This window comes from Cydia strobilella, chromosome 2 (genome assembly GCF_947568885.1).
Source record: "Cydia strobilella chromosome 2, ilCydStro3.1, whole genome shotgun sequence".
Lineage (NCBI taxonomy): Eukaryota > Metazoa > Arthropoda > Insecta > Lepidoptera > Tortricidae > Cydia > Cydia strobilella.
Genome location: NC_086042.1, coordinates 13,314,999 through 13,336,420, shown reverse-complemented (window position 1 = coordinate 13,336,420; position 21,422 = coordinate 13,314,999). Strand labels below are relative to the sequence as shown.

The 21,422-nt window shown below is 37.1% G+C and overlaps 1 long non-coding RNA gene across 1 annotated transcript; it reads left to right on the top strand.

The window, feature by feature from the left end:
• Nucleotides 1-10,791: 10,791 nt before the first annotated feature.
• Nucleotides 10,792-21,148, top strand: LOC134755447 (uncharacterized). The gene is made up of 3 exons (XR_010129045.1): nt 10,792-10,886; nt 13,155-13,267; nt 20,303-21,148. It is a non-coding gene; the product is annotated as an uncharacterized LOC134755447 (long non-coding RNA).
• The last annotated feature ends 274 nt before the right edge of the window (nt 21,149-21,422 follow it).

The following is a 21,422-nucleotide window of genomic DNA, read 5'->3' as shown; positions in this document are numbered from 1 at the left end:
CTTCCATTTTGATCTTAATGCGTATTCTAGAGCATCAATGCATTTTGTTTTTTGTCGTATATGGTCATGTCTAATTTTCTCGATTAATTTTATGTTTAATATATTTCTTTCAATGGCTCTCTGACATTTAACAACAACATTTAACTAAAATTAATTAATAGCATATTTAAATTAAGTAAATTAATTAATTAGCGTAATATTTACAAATAAACGTAAAAAAACATTAGTTTAATAATTTAATTTTTATTTTGACATTTTAGGTCTCCTTAAACGCAGCCATACTTGTCTATATGCAATTTAAAAAGTTTATATTTAAAAAGTTTTGTACAAATATTTCACAAAGCATAATTATGCGGTTCTGTATTGAGTATAAATTTGTAAATACTTAGTTTAAATCAATAACTTTATAATAATAAATATAAGTGATATCAGTCTTCATAGTGTTCTTCCAAAGATTTGGTTCAAAGGGGTAAGAGCTAATTTGTTACCAGAAAAATCTACAAAAATAATGTACTTGATTTTCATTGTATCATTTTAGGTGTTTGTTGCTGTCTGAAAAGATATTAGGTACATAATTATGAGCTGAAAATATCGATACGGACAAAGTGCCAGAAGTATGTACCTATACCAAGGTCGTGTATACATATTTTTGGCACTTTGTCCGTATCGATCTTTGCTTCAATATAACAACGCTTTCAGAGTACTGATGGGGCTGCCCAAATTCTGTAGTGCATCGGGGATGTTCGCGGAGGCGCGAGTAGACTGCTTCTACACCACCATGCGCAAGCGAGCTACATCCCTTGTGCGCAGAGTGAGGGCCAGCTCCAACAGCATTCTGAGAATGTTAGCAGACAGAATTGATTGCCTGTATCTGAATAACTGCTGCTTGATACACGCACGCAGTAATAAATAAATAAATAAATAAATGTATAGTTATAGTATAGTTATAGTTATTAAGGATAGTTATGTATATAGTTCTAACACTTAGATAAGATTATTTAAATTTAAGGTAATTACTAACCCAATGATCCCGATGGTCTTAAATAAAGAATTTTATTTATTAGTTATATATATTTGCTTAAAATAATAATGTTTTGAAACCTAATATATGTATGTAATTTCCTCATAGGTGATGTGAAAAGCAGTATGTGTCACATGGTAGCAAAAATATTTTCACCTTGCGCGTTAACACTTGAATCCCTCGCTTCGTTTAGGATCGTAAATATGTCATTTTGCTCCCTTGTGACACAATCTACTATTAGTGGCTTGGCGGAACAGGCTTTAGGTTACTTTTCGCTCATGTCGTCGTAGACATAGACATATTTGGTATCAGTGCATTCAGTGTGATGTCCTGAACACAAATATATGAGATGACAAGCGCGAAAGTGGTGGGGGTAGTTGCTGTGATGTCAAAAAGTCGGCAGTAAAAAGTTTTTTACTTTTTTTGTATCATACCATGTGGGGTATCAAATAAAAGGGCTTTGCGAGTAGATCACAAATATATAACATACTGTAACATTTTCACTACTTCGTCTAATAAATTATTAGAAAAGGTTCAAAAATTTCACAATCCACAGTTGACTTTGAACTGCTCTAAATTGAAAATGACTGAATGGATCATTCCAAAATACATACCTCTGTGTGACTGTGAATATCCTCTATATAACGTTAATGTAACAGAAAATTATACCTTTTTTTCAACTTGATGTACTTTTCTTATTTTTGGTTATATCTGGTTAATTATTTCTTTACATTAGGACGAATGTGTTGGTCACGTTCTAGCCTCTTCAACAATATACTATTTTTAACTGACTCGAAGTTAATATCAATACAAACTTCTGCCCGCAACTTCGTCTGCGTGGAATGATGATGATGATAAAAACTATCTTATGTTTTTCTCCGGGCCCCAAACTATCTAGTATCTCTATCTCCATGTCAAGTTTCATCAAAATCGGTTCAGCTGTTTAAACGTGAAGAGGTACCTACTTAACAGATAGACATACTTAACTTACTTTCATATTTATATTTTATTATTAGTAAGGATGTTTTTAGAGGTATGGAAGAAAAAGACATGCTGCGCCGACCCCAAATAAGGGATAAGGGCAAGCGAATGATGATGAGTAAGGATGTTTTTCTGAATAGCAGCATAGAGTAACTTATACTAGAGCGGTACTGTCATAGTAAATTTTGTAACCCCAGTAAATTCACTGCCATCTGTCGACACACTTTAAAACTAAAAATGAAGATTTATAAAAATACGATAGAATGTATTTAAATATAGATAAATGATTTTTTTTATTTGCATTAATTATTTTTATGATTTTGACCCATGTTCTTTCACTGATATGCGTTAAAATTGTTAAATAACAAACGAAACCGTCAACGCCATCTATACGTCTGTAGGCCAAAACTAGTAGCGCCCTCTGAACGAGAATCAAATTTTCTTGATTTTCGAGGCACGTTTTTTCCTTAGACTGTATCCATCTATTACGGAGTTATATCTATCTTTGATAGCAGTTTGACGTTGATACCTAAATAAATCGGCTTGAAAAACACATTGTGTTACCTACGTAAGAGATAGTTTCCGTAGTAACTAGTTGGTAAATATATTAGACAACGTATACATCCAACCTTATGAACCGGAGAGTTGAGCGCAGTGTGTGCACAAACTTATTCAAAGACAAATACTTAGGGGGTGACTTGTAGTTGGAACGAGGATGTACCAAACTAGCAGCAATAGTTTGTACACAGCTGTGCCAACTATACTTAATGATTCAAGGAAGACGGTTAATATTCCCATTAGTTACTGAACACACGTACGCTTTAGAAGCAGTCTAAGTGCAATATCTGATTACATATAGTTGAAATGGATCTCGATGACACTTATCATTAGTTGGCCTCAGGTCAACATTAGATGCCACAGGCCTATCATTAGATGCCCTTGGTAAGGAGTGGGCGAGCAACGCCGTGCTGAGTTTTGACTAACTTACTGGAAATATTATTTTATTCCAAGTACCTACCTAATATTCTACGAACAAAAGAACTAAATCGATCTTCGACTTGGGAATTGGAAATATTCTCGGCAAGGTGACACATGCACACGTTTCGGTTTGTGACATCAATCTACAGCTGCACGGATCACCAAAATAATCCCATATTTTCATGGTTTTCATATTAGTAATAATAGTAATAGGCAGTAATGCATCATTGCCAGTAAGGGCTAGATTTATTAAGGAAACACCTAGCGGTTGAGCACATAACATCATAATGAATTAGGTAAGTATTGAATCACTCCTCATCAAGTAAAACTAATAGTGCTCCCACACTGGCTGTTATATAACGTTATATAACATTGGGTGACAGGCGCAACATAATAAAACATTATCAATACTGTCTTCGGTTACCGCGATAGTTACTCATGAAATAAAACTATGAAAACGGATTATATCGCGTATATTGAATTTATAATACATCCCGACGTTTCGAACTCTTTACAGCGTTCGTGGTCAACGGGTGACTGAGGAAAAATTACAAAATGCAAAAATACCCACATACTAAAATAATGAACAATCATAGACTACAAACTTTAAGGCTGGTTGTACATGCAAAATCGGTTCATAAGGCTAGTTATACACTATAATTATTTTTCAAGTAAAGATATATATATATACGCGATAAAAAAAACTATGCCGGCTCCAACCCTACACCACGGACCCGAGAAGATTTAATTCCCTCCTAAATTGTAGGAGGGTATCCCAATATGGGACCGGCAACAAACTCGGCGGGACACATCTTTTCAAAACATCAGAATGTCCAGCATCATCCAACACTACGGTCTCACAGTCTATGTCTCGCTTGCTCCTTTATCAGGTGGACTACAGGATCCCAAGCTGGTGGTAGAGAAAAGCCATCTTCCCTATTAAAGTTTGGATATTTCTTAATCTCAATGGCCTCGCGCAGCATTCTGGGTATGTAACGCTTCTCCTTGGCAAGAACCAGAGGCTTATCAAACTTGATTGAGTGATTGGCTTTATCCATGACATGCTCACAGACAGCAGACCTAGGTCGACGGTGCTTGACATCAGCTATGTGTTCCTTCACCCGAGTGGAAATGCTCCGTTTCGTCTGCCCGACATATGATAGGCCACACTCACAGTCCAGCCTGTACACTCCTGCAGTCTGTAGAGGGGTATTGCATTTTACAGGCCTCAGGAATTGTGACATCTTCTTCATTGGCTTGAAATATGTTTTTATAGAAGCACGCTTCAAGATGTGGCTGATCCTGTCCGTGACCCCCCTGACAAAAGGCAGAATGGCAGGCCTGCGCTCAACTGTGGGGATCTTAATGTGGGACCTCTGGTTGACCCGCGGTATCCTGAGCTCGTTTGCCTGGAGCGCGCGCCTGGCATGCTGGAGCTCCGCGGCCAGATGCTGGTCATCACATATCCTCTGGGCTCTCTGAAACAAAGATTTGCCTACTGTAACAAGTTGACTGGGATGGTGATGCGATTTGCCATTTAAGTACCTATCAGTATGAGTAGGTTTCCTATACACAGTGCGACCTAGGGTGTTATCAGGATTTCTTTTTACCAATACATCCAAGAAGGGGAGAGAACAGTCTTTTTCCAACTCCATAGTAAATTTTATTTTGCTATGGATGGAATTTAGGTGATCCAAGAAAGTTGAAACACTACTTTTTGGAAGTATAGTAAAAGTGTCATCTACGTATCTTTTAAATATCTTCGGTCGCACAGGAGCCAATGAGAGTGCCCTCTCCTCGAAGTCCTCCATAAAGATGTCAGCGACTACTGGAGACACCGGAGACCCCATGGCCACGCCGTCGACTTGAAGGTAGAATTCACCATTCCATAGCAAGTAGCCAGATGTAAGGCAATGTTCCAACAGCTTAGCATATTCCTCTGACATGTTCTGCTCACATAACCTCTTCTTGACAATTTCAATGCAGTCTTGTACCGGTAGGCTTGTAAATAGCGACTGGACGTCAAAACTGACCATGATCTCATCATCAGTCAATGTTAGGTCTTTAATCTCACCGATGAAATGGTAAGAATCCTTTGTATGCGTGCTAGTGTTACCACGTAATGCTGAGAGGGCTCCCGCGAGGTACTGAGCCAATTTATATGTGGGAGCATCTATCTGGCTCACTATGGGACGTAGTGGGGCACTAGGTTTGTGTATTTTTGGCAACCCATACAACTTTGGAGGCACGGGGCAGTCAGGAACTAAACTTGCAACATTCAGATCAAGGCTGTCCGAGTAATCACTAATTAGTTCTTTAGTGGTTTTCAATACTTTCATAGTCGGGTCCGTCTTTACATGTTTGTAGGTTGTAGTATCCGCTAATAATTCCCTAATTTTCTGGTTATAATCTGAAGTATTAAGTACAACCGTCGCATTTCCCTTATCCGCTCGAAGAATAGTAAGGTCTGGATCATCGCGTAACGTTTTCAACGCGGCCAATTCATCTCTAGGCAAATTCCTTTTCGGAGGCTTGGCTTTCCGTAATAATGACGAAACATCCTGCCGTATAGCCTCCAAATCTTCCAATGCCAATGAAGAAGATGTCACAATTCCTGAGGCCTGTAAAATGCAATACCCCTCTACAGACTGCAGGAGTGTACAGGCTGGACTGTGAGTGTGGCCTATCATATGTCGGGCAGACGAAACGGAGCATTTCCACTCGGGTGAAGGAACACATAGCTGATGTCAAGCACCGTCGACCTAGGTCTGCTGTCTGTGAGCATGTCATGGATAAAGCCAATCACTCAATCAAGTTTGATAAGCCTCTGGTTCTTGCCAAGGAGAAGCGTTACATACCCAGAATGCTGCGCGAGGCCATTGAGATTAAGAAACATCCAAACTTTAATAGGGAAGATGGCTTTTCTCTACCACCAGCTTGGGATCCTGTAGTCCACCTGATAAAGGAGCAAGCGAGACATAGACTGTGAGACCGTAGTGTTGGATGATGCTGGACATTCTGACGTTTTGAAAAGATGTGTCCCGCCGAGTTTGTTGCCGGTCCCATATTGGGATACCCTCCTACAATTTAGGAGGGAATTAAATCTTCTCGGGTCCGTGGTGTAGGGTTGGAGCCGGCATAGTTTTTTTTTTATCGCGTATATATATATATCTTTACTTGAAAAATAATTATAGTGTATAACTAGCCTTATGAACCGATTTTGCATGTACAACCAGCCTTAAAGTTTGTAGTCTATGATTGTTCATTATTTTAGTATGTGGGTATTTTTGCATTTTGTAATTTTTCCTCAGTCACCCGTTGACCACGAACGCTGTAAAGAGTTCGAAACGTCGGGATGTATTATAAATTCAATATACGCGATATAATCCGTTTTCATAGTTTTATTTCATTATCAATACTATCACGTTGTCCCTGTGACACGATATTATATAATAGCCAGTGTGAGAGCACCATAACAGAATACTCATAACATAATATCGATTAAATAAATATACACGGTAGCTAAAAAATAAGTGCATTCCCGTTGCCATGGGAGGTTTTTGGAATATACTGAGCAACTTTTACTACGGGACCAACCCCGAAATCGCGAAAAAAAAATGCCTGTTTCATACATTTTGCCTAGTCCATTTTGTGTGGGAAGGTAAATTTTTTTTCGCGATTTCGTGGTTGATTCCATAGTAAAAGTTGCTCAGTATAATCTCAAAACCTCCCTGGCAACGGGAATGCACTTATTTTTTAGCCACCCTGTATATGTATAATACTCGTTACGTTATTTCGTTACTCATGTTATCTTTTGAGGTATTAATCACCATGTGACTCATTAATATGACTTATCTGCTTATCATTATGCCTCACCACGCATAACAACCGTATGCGACTTTGGAAAACCAGTTTGAAATTGGATTTTATTCCGCGATAATATGGTAAAAAGTTGAATGAGTTTTCGAATATCATAAAATTCATATCAAATTCAAAGGCGTGCTTTATAGTAAGTAATATTCATAAAAGAGAGATTAATAGAAATTATGGTAAGTATGCACAAAATTTAATATAAAGTAACAATTAGTCATGCCGTCTAATAAATTGCAACTATTTTTGTAAACCAATTCCATTGAGATTTTTAGGACTGTAGAGATCTAGTACTAGCAAGTAATCAGGTATAAAAATTGTGACCATGTGTCATGACTATCATGACGATTATCTTTACAAAAGTGCAACTTCAGTTACGAAGTAGGTACAGTATTAAATTTCGCTGTAAAGTTCTCCAACTGAGTGCAATCAAGAAACTGTTCGATCTCGGCAAATTCCAAGTTTTCTCTCTGCGAGTCCAACTTGTGACCCATCGAGAGCCTTTTTCCCTTTTTTTGAAACTTTGATGAAACCGTGTAACTTTGAAGAAAATTGATTTTCCAATCGAATAAAAGGCAAGGTAATTAAGATTGCAATTATGAGGATATACCTATAATTTTATCAAGACAACTAAAACAATTAGTGCTCCAATACCTACGGATATGGTCGTATTTCACTACGTGACAGCGTGATAATTACAGTGCCTTTCAATCAAGTGATATTAAAAATTACATTTATTTTATCACGTAGATAAAGCCATCAATAAAACGCCTGTAGATTACATTTATTTAATTAGTAATTGCAGAAATGCAGATACATACATATAGTATTTCTAAGTTCTAGGACTACAAATGGTGACCGCAACCTACAACCTCAGTGCATAGGGAGTATTTTAGTAACTGTTTTAAAGACAGGCGCCTCACAACCAATACAGTGCATCTTTGGGAGCCTTTCTCACCAATAGGAACACCTAACAGTCACATAACACTCAAGTCGAGATCATAAATATGTTAACATTTCTTCACCTTAAACTATCCCAATAAGGTGAAAAAATGTATACATATTTATGAACTCAACTGTGCCTTCCTCTATATTTAATATTTTTCACATAGCTTGGGTACGATGACAGCTGTCAACTCCATACAATTTATAACCTCAAACGTAAAATCGTATTGAGATAACTACAACTATCACCGTACCGAAGCAATGAGAAAAATATTATTTACCAGTAAGTAAGTAAGTAAGGCAGTAAGTAAGCCATTTACGTGTAACGGGCTTGAGCCACTGTACCCGGTTATTTTCTACCGAGCCACTATTCCCTCCTTGACCCTAAGCCCTTTAAAATAAAGACTAATTTTTGCACGTAGTGATTATTTTTTATTAAAATGTACACAACTTCTTAGAGCACGAAAAAGTGATAGAAAATTTTATTTACATATACCTATACTTAATAATAATAAATAATAACCCGCAGGGCAGCTTGTGGCGAGCTGTTGGGGAGTGACGACCCCACGGACCCGAGTGCTCCAGAGAGTCGGTCAGGGTCTCCGTCTCCGGCGTGTCTTCGTCGGTCGGAGTGGATCCCAAGGGGACCCGCAGGACTCTCAGCTCTGGCTTGCCTTCATTGGCCGTCCAGAGGGGAGTCGTAAGAGCTATATGCTCCAGGGGTGGAAGTGAAAGATGCATAAGACGCGAGTTGGCACAGTGGTTGTTAACAGTCACTGGGTAGAAAGCGGCGCACACCTCTCGACACCCCTGAGCCGCTTACACCGGTGTTGCTCCTGGTCGTCTTCACGACGGCAGTTTCAGGGGCCCATCTAGTCAGCGGCAAGTCACCACCTGCCTCGATAACGTGTTTTAACATTGTTATGGCAGGTGTCCGGAGTTCTTTACAATAGCCCAGTCTCATTGTCCACCCAAACTTCAATCCATAGACCGGTATACTGTTCACTTTTTCTGCAATAGTCCCAATGCCTGCTGCCACCGGTTCATGGGTGTCTATTGTTGCGCCTGTGAACGGGTTCCAGCAGGCGTTCTACATGACATTAAAGCTCTCCAAGGGGCCTCTACGTGTTGGATCTATATCCCCACGCAAGCCTATCAAAAGACCGGGATTTATAGGCCCGTGATATCGAAGGAGATATAAATAAATAAATAAATATTATAGGACATTCTTACACAGATTGACCAAGTCCCACGGTAAGCCCAAGGAGGCTTGTGTTATGGGTACTCAGACAACGATATATATAATATATAAATACTTAAATACATAGTAAAACACCCATGACTCAGGAACAAATATCTGTGCTCATCACACAAATAAATGCCTAGGTACATTATTGTGGCCGCGTTTTTATCTTATATTTTATGTTATTTTCATTAATATAGTGCTAAATAACTTTAAAAACTCATTTAACATCGTTCAAACATTTAACTGTGGCTGTATAAGATTCTGCCTCTGCTCATTTACGCATCAAGTGTAAGGATTAAAAAAAAATGTTTGCTGGTTCCCGCCTTATGAAATCGAGTAAATACAATTCAACAAAAGAAATCAAGAATAACTTATTTTAACAATTTACATATACCTACATCATTTATGATAAAAAAAGATTCAATCCGGGATTAGTAAAATTAGAACAATTACCAATTGTTCCGGGCGGGGAAATAAAGACTTTTCTGCACTAGAGCAGAAACGTATCACTTTCTGCGCACATTCTAGAATAACAACGACCAACTTTCAGAGCATGAGATATGAAAAATAATGTTCAGTAGTGTTTGAAGAAAACACAATCGATGGCCCTAGAGGGTCCTCGGTTAGGCGAAGCACAATTGAGTTCGTTATTCCGATGGCATTGTTCGGGCAATGGACTGCGCCGATTTGCAATCACACGGTACATCTGCCCGCGCAGCATGGTTTCCCCTATCACTAAGTCCGTCACTTTCGCACTCACATACTTGTTAGAACGTGACAGGCATGGTGATAAGCGTACCGTGCTACGACTCCTGATTTATATAGATGTGTGAAAAGAAATCCTTGTACATTGTTACATTCCTAGGTATTAATATTAATTAACCGTGCAATAAAAACTATTCTCGAGAATAACATAATCTGAATGGAAATATTTTTATCTGAACGCAAAAACGTATTGCATCAAATTGTAATAATGTACCTACAAGTGTTATAAAATTTAATTGTAGTTTTCAAGATCGAGATGTAGTTTCTTCGTGTCCGTTTTTTACAGCGCAGCATTCCTGAGCTTCGCTCTCACAATCTGTCTTGTTCTTGTTTTCAATTTCATGTAAAGCGCTTCTATAAATTTTAAAATCGCTGGCCAGACAGGAAGTCAGATCGAAATCGTGGCGGTCGGAGGAAATTGCTCATTCTCACGCGAGCGGCGCCGCCTCGCTCCGGGGAATCCGCTTTAATGGAAAAAGTAAAAAAAATACACAAAACTTTCATCACAATACTTATTCAAATCATTCAAAATAGACATTTAATTTCTTTTTAGGTATGTCGATTACTTTGAAAAGGTTACTATGCCTGTCACTCGCACTTACATAGATAGATGATAGATAGATAGATAAATCATTTATTTGGCAACATACTTGTTAGAACGTGACAGGTGATAACATGCGACCGCGCTACCCGTGCTACGGCCGCTGGTCTGAATGATCTGCTATAGGTACCGTGCCTGAAGATTTCCGCCACGACAGCCGCTGCTGAAAACCATCGTAATATTGTTCGACCTTTCGACTCGCCACAGTTGGGTTTTTGTCTACTTATACAAGTCGACAATTTGTTCAACTAACTAGATTCAATATGCGGTACCTAGTAAGATTCGTAGCATTTTCGTATCACTAGTTTCCCTCTAATACTATCGGAGATAAGAAAGATAACAACTGATCAGAATTGAGCCAGCATTTTTAAGCATAAGCACGATCAATACCTACGTCCACTCAGTATTGATAAACAGTTTGTGGGGACTACAGTGTTTGCGTTTCAAATATAAACTTATTTAAAATACATCAAGATGTGGTAAGAGCACGATTTCGTATTAATAATTTTCCGTTTCATTTAACATCAATAGTATCAGTATAGTTAGTAGAAATGTGCAACTAACATCACACATGGTTATGTTCATAATTACAGTATTTGGTTACCTACATCTAATAAAACTATAGGTATAATATATTTAAAGTAAGGTAAACGTCCTAGTGCTCAACATGCTAATGCCCATTAGGTGACACTTGCTGTAAATGACTTAAGTTTAAAGATGGCATGTAAGTACTGGTCAATAGACATGCACTGTGACGTCTACTTAAGTACGCGTTTAATACGGATTGAGAATAGCCGCATAATAGTAGGTACCCTCCCTAGTGGGAACATAGTTCAGACCCGGAAACCGCCAGCAACTTTTAGTATGTTGTTAGGCATGGTATAACTAACATGGTAAACTTCAGTGACAAAGTTCACCATCCACTTACCTTAAAAGTCTCTACGAGTAAGTTACTTACCTACTTAAAGATCGCAGCCATAGCCAAATTACTCTAGCAATAACATAGTTATTTATTACAATGGTATTTAGATAAAAAATTAAATACGTAGGTTGGCTGATTAGTGCCATTTGAAAACTCGAATAATATTATTAAATATCGAGATAACAAAACACCGTTTTCTATAAAACATATCTACCTAAATACCCACGTATATTTGATCTAGTATTTCCACGAACGATCTCCATTATTTCACATCTATGCTTAGGTGGTTATGCGAATTTATTTGGGACTGTCTACAACTAAAGGTGGAACAAATATTTTGGTTCCGATAAGATACGATGCCATTAGATAACAAAACATTATCATTTCCTATGACTAACATTATGTTTTGTATGACAAGGGACTGGGAGTGTAAATAATTAAGACATGCCTTATATTGAGTATTCAACTAACTAGAAGTAGGTATACGAGGTGAAGCTAAATAAAAGTGTGTAATTTTAATAATAAAAATAGTCCCACGGGATCGGGACCTGAGTTTTTCGATATTTTACATATTCAAGTCGTTAGAGTTCTTGACCATCATAGTGCACAACAATAGTAAGCAATTTAACATGTTACAATCGTTTATGTAATTTTTTAACACACTTGCTCAAAACGACGTTTTTATTCCACCGATTTTTGGCTCATAATCCTAGATACTAAACACGCGTGCTTTTTTAGTATATTATAACACTCGTGCTTTTTCATTATATTATCCGACTGAGTTAAGAAGGTAACTGATTGTTAATAATATACATGGAAACGGAGCCTTCTTTAATTGGTCGAGTAGATTTTACCACGCGGACTGGCGGGCGCCGGCGCCCCCCGACCGCCTGCCGCAGCCCGGTCGGCCCGCCCGCGGCCGGGGCGAGGGGCGGCCGGCAGTATGACAGACTTTTAAGGCTTGGCCAAACACAAGACACGACGCAGCGCCGCGGTCGCGCGGCGCGACCGCCGCCCATGCTAACAGGTTGGCGACGTCAAACAGGCTGCGTCCCGCCGGCCCCTTGCGTCCACGCGGCGCGGACGCGGCGCTGCGGCACGCTGTGTGTTTGGCGGTTTGGCCAAGCCTTTACTGTTTTAAAAATAGGCTAGATGACAAATTTTTATTAATAGTATTAATCGATCAGGTTTGTTTTTGGTATCAAATGTCTATACGGGACCCACAGCATTAAATCAATACAAAAGTCAGAAACGATAGCCAAAGTCCGACAGTCGTACTTCACTCGCGAAACGCTCCTAACAAAACGATAAGTGAACGTGACGTCAATGTCACTGAGAGCCCATCTTGATTGTGTGAAAATAAGTAAAATTGCGATTTTTTGGGGAAATATTGCGTTTATGCATATAGTTGCCATACAACTTTTTTGGATAAAATGTAAGGATTCAACATGTGTCATCATCCCTATTAAAATGTGATTAATATAAAAGTTTCCTTTTTTTCTTAGCAAGTGTGTTCAAACGTCGTATGAAACGCGTGTGCAGTGGTCATTACACACATCGGCTTTCTTATTGCGCGCTTGCTTACAGCTCGCGCGCGCGCGCAATATCGCCTCGTGTGTAATGATGACCAACGTAGCGCACTTCGTATCACAATGTACCTACATGTACTATTATAATTATAATTTAGTATGGTTTTACGTTTTTTTTTATAATTTTGATAGTATTAATTTAAAAAAAAATATATTCACGTATTTTTATTTATAAGACATAAATAAGTACTTATATAGTGTTAGTTTATTTAAAAAATTAACTGTTTGTTTTTCAGTTGTGTGTGTAACCTGCTCTGCAAGATCATCAGCTTAATTGTTTCCATCCTGAGTATTGTGCTCGTTATACTACTCATTCTATGGTTGGTTGGCGTAATCTTCCAGAATGATTGTAAGTATAAAATTGCCAACAAAATATAGATTTATCCAAGTAATTGGTTTGATATTTAACTCAATGAACTCAGTTGGCTAGAGCAATTGTTCCTAGGTGAAGGCCGGTTGCACATTCGAATTTCGATCCTGCTCGAGACGATAAAATATTTATTTTCCCCTCACTAGCTCGGAAAGTTGTCTTTTATCCTTTAAAACAAGCGGGGAAAAACGCATTTTATCCACTAGTGGGGAAAGTAATTTGACCTTGGATGGAGCGTGTTTAAGTAGCTTGACAGATAACAAAACGTAAAACGCTCATAATAATGATTCGTTTGATATTAATTATCATTAAACAAATGGTTTGAGAATCTAATAAAAAATACCAAATTTAGCTTTATTTAATGATTTTATGTCATAAACCTTAATGTTTCATAAGAAACGTTTGTTTTTTAATAATGATGTTAAATATAAGTTGAGTCGATGCAATTTCAAAATGCATCATTGACATTTCATACGTCAGAAATGTCAACATTGTCAACAAAATTTTTACTTAAAAACTTCTCACGTAAAATACAGAATTTCCAGAGTTTTTTGTTATAATATCGTAAAAAATGAGTGATTTCAGTGATGAAGATGATCTAACGCCTGTGGATGTTGCACTTTCCTCGCTATAGTGAGGTAAAAAGTTTTGTGTTACACACGGGTGCAAATGTATTTTACTTCTCGTGTGTTGAAACACTTGCTACGCTCAGGATTCTATTTTAGAACCACTCGCTTCGCTCGTGGTTCAACTATAGAATCCTTTCGCTTGCTCGTGTTTCAATTCCACACTCGCGGGTAAAATACAACTTTGCACCCTTGTATAACAAATAACTATTTCATACACTACCTTATTCCACCAATAGTATTGTAACGTTTCATGTCACACAAGGGGTAGATTAATGTGAGAAATGAAAGAGAAACAACGCGAATTAAATTGATATACTAAATATATAATTAAACTAGTAGTTCGCCTCAAACTGTCAACTAGCGATTTATAAAACATCGAGAAATAGTTAAACAAGTTCTTTGCCCATCTTGCCTGACGTAATCTATACATTTTCTGATTCTAAAAAATATAAATTATTTATTTTAGCTTTTAAAAAATTATAGTTTACCTAAACACACAGTACCTACTACAGTATATACAGGTTAGAATAGGATATTATGTATAGCGTCTAGACAATCACTATTTAAATGATACATTAGTGACCAACAACATTGACACCTAACCACTTCATCAAACCCCTCGCTCTAGGTAGTTACCTACTATTACCTAAAATCTTGTTTCACTGAGGAAATTGTAAATAGAAGTGAGTACCAAAGCTCCTATAGCTGCTTTAATAACGAGAAAAACATCGAAGCGAATCCGGAATTTTGTTTTAACAGTAGTGTAAACATGCATCAGGCACGATTTCAGAAATTGGCTGTGGTTTCAGTTAACTTATAATGATGGTTGGTAGGAGTTATGGATTCGAATGTTTCGCTTTCGGTGCTGGAATCCTAGCCTAAAATGTCCAGTAATTATTAGCCACCAATTTACCTAATGGCTAACAATTTAATAATTAAAAACCGGACACAAGTACGAGTCGGTCTCGCCTACCGAGGGTTCCGGTTCCGTACAAAAATAAATTTATTTCTTATTTATTAACGAAATAAATATCATATACAAAGGAAAAAAATGACCAAGGCCTCCAGTGCCCGGGGCTGGAATCGAACCAGCGTCCTCCGTTTCGATTCCAGCCCCGGGCACTGGAGGCCTTGGTCATTTTATCCTTTGTATATTATATTTATTTCGTTTATAGTTTAAATAGTAGTGTGACTACTTGTAAAAAAACACAAATTGAAATATTTTCATAATACTTAAAGTAATTTAATTTGTTCTTAGAGTTCTTATTTATTTTTTATTGCTTACAAATTAATTTATAGTTTTCAAGATTTTGCCCTGTATTTGTAGTGAAAGACGACATTACTTGCCTTTCATAATTCTAGTTCAACGGGAAGTACCCTATAAATTTTTATTGCCTTGAGAGTATCGAAATATACGATTTTTGCGACATAAACGGCCGTATCTTTTTTTACGTTAACTTAGAAATTTGATATTTTCACAGCTTCAAGGGACTGTTATAAATATAGATTTAGATATTTTTTCTCATAATATAAAATTACAATATAAATTATCCTAGATTACTACACGAATTTATATTATCACCTACATACAATTTACATTATTTGATAAATTCAAAATTACAATTTAAAAATGTCTGAGTAAGTAATCATAATTTTGTCCACTTATGTCAAAACAAAAATTCGGGAGTAACTAATTACGAGTATGTTCGTATTCTAAATAAAATCTAGGTACAAATTATAATACAAAACAATTTATGAAAAACAAGTCAGTTTAAAAAATTAATTTACAATGTCGAATGTCGAGGTCATAAACTCATTCACTGAATAAAGTGGATTTTACAATAAAAGGGCTCTCAGTTGACGCTCAAATGTTTTGTCAGATGTTTTTGTACGTAATTCATATATATACATATATGTATATATACACACACATATATATATATATTAATAATAATAATTAAGTAATTTAATTTTATGTAGATCTGATATAAGGTTTTAATTTCAACTGGATGCCTTCACGCGTTCCCGAGATAAAGGGTCTTGACAGACAGACAGACGGACGGATGGACGGACAACAAAGTGATCCTATAAGGGTTCCTTTTTTTCTCTTGAGGTACAGAACCTGAATAATGTATAAATAAGCGAAGTTAGGCAATGAATGCTTATAGTCTTTATGTGCAGCACTATTTATTGTGATTTCAAATTTTATATGTGTATGTTTTAAGTAACATTGAATATTTGAATGTTTTATTTAGCCGAAGTTGGGTACCAAAGCACAATCGATTTTAATGTAAGCCGAAATCACATAATTTTTCATAGACTTCTCAGTTTATATGATTTCCAGTCATGATTGTGTGCGATGGCGTGTGCCCGCTAGGTGATAAGTGATAAGCTCTTTGCCGTAGCTCAGGGGTCGGCAAACCGCGGCTCGCGAGCCGCATACGGTTCTTTGAGGGGGCGGCTCTTTGAGAGGGCGGCTCTTTAAGCCACACAAAAAATTTACACTTGCGTAGACCACTGAAAACATGTGGCTGGCATTATTGGTGATTTTTGCTGTTTGGCTCTTTTTCTAAAAAGTTTTCCGATCCTCTACCTGCCGTAGCCTATTGTAATGTATGGCTACCTATAGCATCAACCCGCCTAGTGGGTTATCTGGCAGTGAATGTGTTAATTAATTGCTCCACTCATAACGGGATATGACTATATACTAAATAGGCGAAAACCAATATTTGTTGATTTTGATTACGTACCTAGTTTAAGAATGCTAACTAAGAGTAAAATTGTAATGAAAAGTGTTTGCCTTTTTGACGATTGATCAACTTTTAGTATGAGATCTTAGGTCCACCACCTTGCATTTTTGAGACAAAGCAAACCGTTTGGAACAGTTGTTTCTGGGGGTGATCTGAGCTGATTTAGCCCGGTTGCCACGAGGTCCCCCCCAGCAGGTGGGCAGGTGGGGGGGGGGGGGGGGAAAGTGCCTCCGGCGCGCCTCACTCTAAGCTTTATATCTGCATACATCTAGCAAATATATCAAGTTTGGTGTCTTTTTCGTATAATTCGAGGATGAAGAATTCATTTCTGTGACTAAGTTTTCACTCACCCATACAAAAAATACGAGAAATTCAAAATTCAAAAATTTTCTTTGCACTTTTTTTTTCGAAAATCCTCTACAAAATTAAAACTATGGCGATTTGCTCTAGAAAAAAAAAACCTGTGAATAGCCCAGTTATCCTTCTATATAAAATAGTAAACTTGTCAAACATTTTTCTTTTATAACTCTATTAAAAAAAATGTTTTGTGTCGCGCGGCGTACCCGCGTTGTAAGAGCGGTATGCAGCTTTTAGGATTTTTAAGTATGTTTAGATGATTTCTGATAAGTTGTTATTCTTCTGTTCGTAGATTACATTAATAAATTACTTCTGGACGTGATATATATACAAATATATAAATAAAGACGTTGGGAAAACTTTACTATTAACTAGATTTTGCTCGCGACTTCGTCTGCGTGGAGTTAGTAATTTGGGTAGCTTATATGCTTTTTATCGATTTCCCATACAAACTTCCACCTCCCTTTTCACCCCCTTAAAGGATAATTTCTGATATAAAAACTACCTTGTGTCCTTTCCCGGGACTCAAACTATCTTTATATCAAATTTCAACTAAATCGGTCCAGCGGTTTAAGCCTAAAGAGGTAACAGACAGACAGAAAGACACACTTTCGCATTTAATATTAATATTATTATTTAATTTTAATATTTTAAAATTTTAAATAAAAATTAAATCAGATCAAGATGCAGATTATAATTAAGAATATAATGGATTACAATAAATTTATTTAAATGGAGGTTAAATTGAAAAATTGAATTGAAGGTGGATTTAAATGTAATTTTATTTAATTTAGTAAAATGATTAAAAATTAAAATATGTACATATTGCCCGTCGCTTTCATTTATAAATTGAAATAAGTCGTAACAAAGTTTAAAATATTAGTATGGATTAGTATGGATGTGATAAAATTAACATAGATGTTTGACAAAAAACGCGGGTTGAAATAAGATATATATTATATTGTTGCTGAGCGGCTATAACATGTCCCCAAACATAGCCTCCTTGGTAAACTGCACGGAGAATAATGTTTACGTAGCGCATCTTCCGTTGGAGGCAGATTCTCTAACTGGAGATTTCTTCGGCACTCATTTACACTCGTACTTGTACCTGATCTGAAATCAGTAACAAAATGCATAGTGTTAAAATAAGTCTAGGGTTGACACCTCGTAATTCAAATCTGTTCAGACTTAATACTGCCATACAAGACAATAACATTTTTTTCCAATATTGGCAACGTCTGCTCATAGCCTTTTTTGCCAAATTTAAATCCCTTCGTTACAGCAGGATATGCGCTCCAAGCTTGAAATACGCGTTTTGTCCTCCACACAAAAAAGAAACAGTGTCGCAACCTGAAAAGGCGTGGAAGAATGGCAAGACTTCTGTCCTTTCTGGTCCTGTAAAATAAATTATACATCTATGCGTTACAAATAAAATCATATATTTAAAGGAAGTTTGCAGCACGTGACCAGTTGCCCTCGTACAGGAAGCAGACACGCGCATGATGGTCCATTATGTGGCAGATGCTGTAGCCCCAGGTCACACAAAAATTATGCTACGCACAGTGGATACTGATGTTGTTGTTCTCGCAGTTGCATGTATATCACAATTGCCGGAGCTCCAGGAGTTATGGGTACATATTGGCACAGGAAAGAATGACCAGTTCCTCTCGTGCCATGCTATTGCATCTTCATTAGGTAACTTTTGTAGTTCCTCCATTAATTGTAAATAAAATAAATATGTCACCGCAGTACGAGACAGGTCATCTGGGCAATTGGTCACGTGCTGCAAACTTTCTTTAAATATATGATTTTATTTGTAACGCATAGATATATAATTTATTTCACACGACCAGAAAGGACAGTAGTCTTGGCATTCTTCCACGCCTTTTCAGGTTGCGACACTGTTTTTTTTTGTGTGGAAAGGTGAAAAAAAGCGTATTTCAAGCTTGGAGGGCATATCCTGCTGTAACGGAGGGATTTAAATACGACAAACAAGGCAATATTGAGCAGGCGTTGCCAATATTGGAAAAATTTGTTATGATCTTGTATCACAAGTAAGAGTCTTACATTTTTAAGTCTGGACAGATTTGAATTACGAGGTGTGAATTGATCCCTAGACAGTATTTTAACACTATGCATTTTGTTACTGATTTAAGATCAGGTACAAGTATGAGGTACGAGTGTAAATGAGTGCCGATGAGTACTTTATACAATAAGACATCTCCAGTTAGAGAATCTGCCTCCAACAGAAGATGCTCTACGTAAACATAATCTCCGTGCAGTTTACCAAGGAGGACTTTGGGGAGGAGGTTTGGGGACAGATTATATCCTCTCAGCAACAGCTACCATGCCCTGCTGACTGGGGCTGGTCCAAACAAAATGGTTATTGGGAGCCCATATGGACAAGCCGACCTGCGGCGACTGCTGCTTGTTTGGAGATTATTCGTTGCCGCTGCAAAACAAATGAGCAAGGAGGTGCAACTGCGTTAAAAAAACAAAAACTAAAATGTACGGACCTATGTGCATGTAGTGGCAATTTCGAACAATAGATATCTAATTTTAAACCGCATTTTTTGTCAAACATCTAACTATGTTAATTTTATCACATTTATAATAACTACTGGCGAAAGTTTTCGCAACATTTTTATTTATATATTTAATTTATATTTGTATATATAGTTCTTATATATATATATAGTTAGTCAAGCAAATCTTTTCAGTAGAAAAAGGCGGCAAATTTATAAAATGTAGGCGCGAAGGGATATCGTCCCTTATCGGACAAAACATTTTTTAACAAAGTTATAAAAGAAAAATGTTTGACAAGTTTACTATTCTATATAGTAGGATAACTGGGCTATTCACGGGTATTTTTTTTAGAGCAAACTCTCATAGTTTTAATTCTATAGAGGATTTTCGAAAAAAAAAAGTGTATTTTTTTTTAATTTTGTATTTTTCGAATTTTTTGTATGGGTGAGTGAAAATTTAGTCACAGAAATGAATTCTTCATCCTCGAATTATACGAAAAAGACACCAAACTTGATATATTTGCTAGATGTATGATATAAAGCATAGAGTGGGGCGCGCCGGAGGCACTTCCCCCCCCCCCCTGCCCACCTGCTGGGGGGAACCTCGTGGCAACCGGGCTAAATCAGCTCAGATCACCTCCAGGAACACCTGTTCCAAGCGGTTTGCTTTGTCTCCAAAATGCAAGGTCCCCTTAGAAAACGGGATCTAAGATCTCTTACTATTTAACTTACATGCCTTGTTTTCTTTTACAGCTAACGGTTCTGCTACATCCACAAACGAACTCGTCAAAAGCGCTGGCGCATATAAATATTCAGCCATCGGAGCATCGTTCACATAGTGTTTAACTTGAATAATTATATTTTCTTACTAGCCGTTATCTTCTCTTTGTGTAGCCTAGAGAGTCAGTCGAAACTTTTTATGGCATAAAAGCTCACCAACTGGCTCTTCTTATTTATTTAAACTTCTGTGACTATAGATGTATTTTTATAACCTAGCAAGTCTATGTTATAGTTACATGTATATAAGTGCACAGTTGCGTCTATATTTTTGTATTCTTACCTTCTATATACTAATATACCTATTAACAGATAGCCTGGGAAAATAAATATGGTTAATCAGAGAGAGAAAAACTTACGCAGAGAAGTACTTCATGAAACGCAATATTTACCGCTATAAAACAATACAAATAAAGCCATATTGCAAATTAGAGGCGGCTTCATACCTACAGAATATTTAGTATTTCATGGCATTATTTTTGTAACCGTTGACATCTTTTGAAAATCGTTTGATAAAAAAAATCATTAGGTATTTCCCTAAAGAGGCAAATTTTAACGTACACTGACATCTAAATGATATGTACCTAAATTATGTCATTTAAGTAGTTATCAGTCGCGCCAGGATTTCGCTCGTACATGTATTCGCGCGAGCCAGACGCACGGGCGAATAAGAACAAACTGACATCATTTTGAAGTCTGTATTGTCATCCCAGGCATTTTTCTTTTCCATTGTCAACTAACCAAAACGAATGTTTTGTCTTTTTTCGTCTAAGTTATAAGTTATTTTTGTATGATTTGTTAAATAAATATTTATAAGTACATATATTACATATTCTCGCCTTTATTATTAAAAATGGATTCCATTAAAAATTGTTATAATTATTACCATTACTACCATATAAAATTGTTATCGAGAGCCTCTCGCCGAGAGACATCTTTATCAGGACTACGCAAAAAGGCCAGGACGTGTACCATATCCGACGTATAAATTGGTTCAAATTCCGTCAAAAATGTTGTAACTGAGATAATACACCAACATTGTTGGTCACTTAAGGCTGGCGTCCACTAGACTCACCGAGGCGAATCGAATCGAATC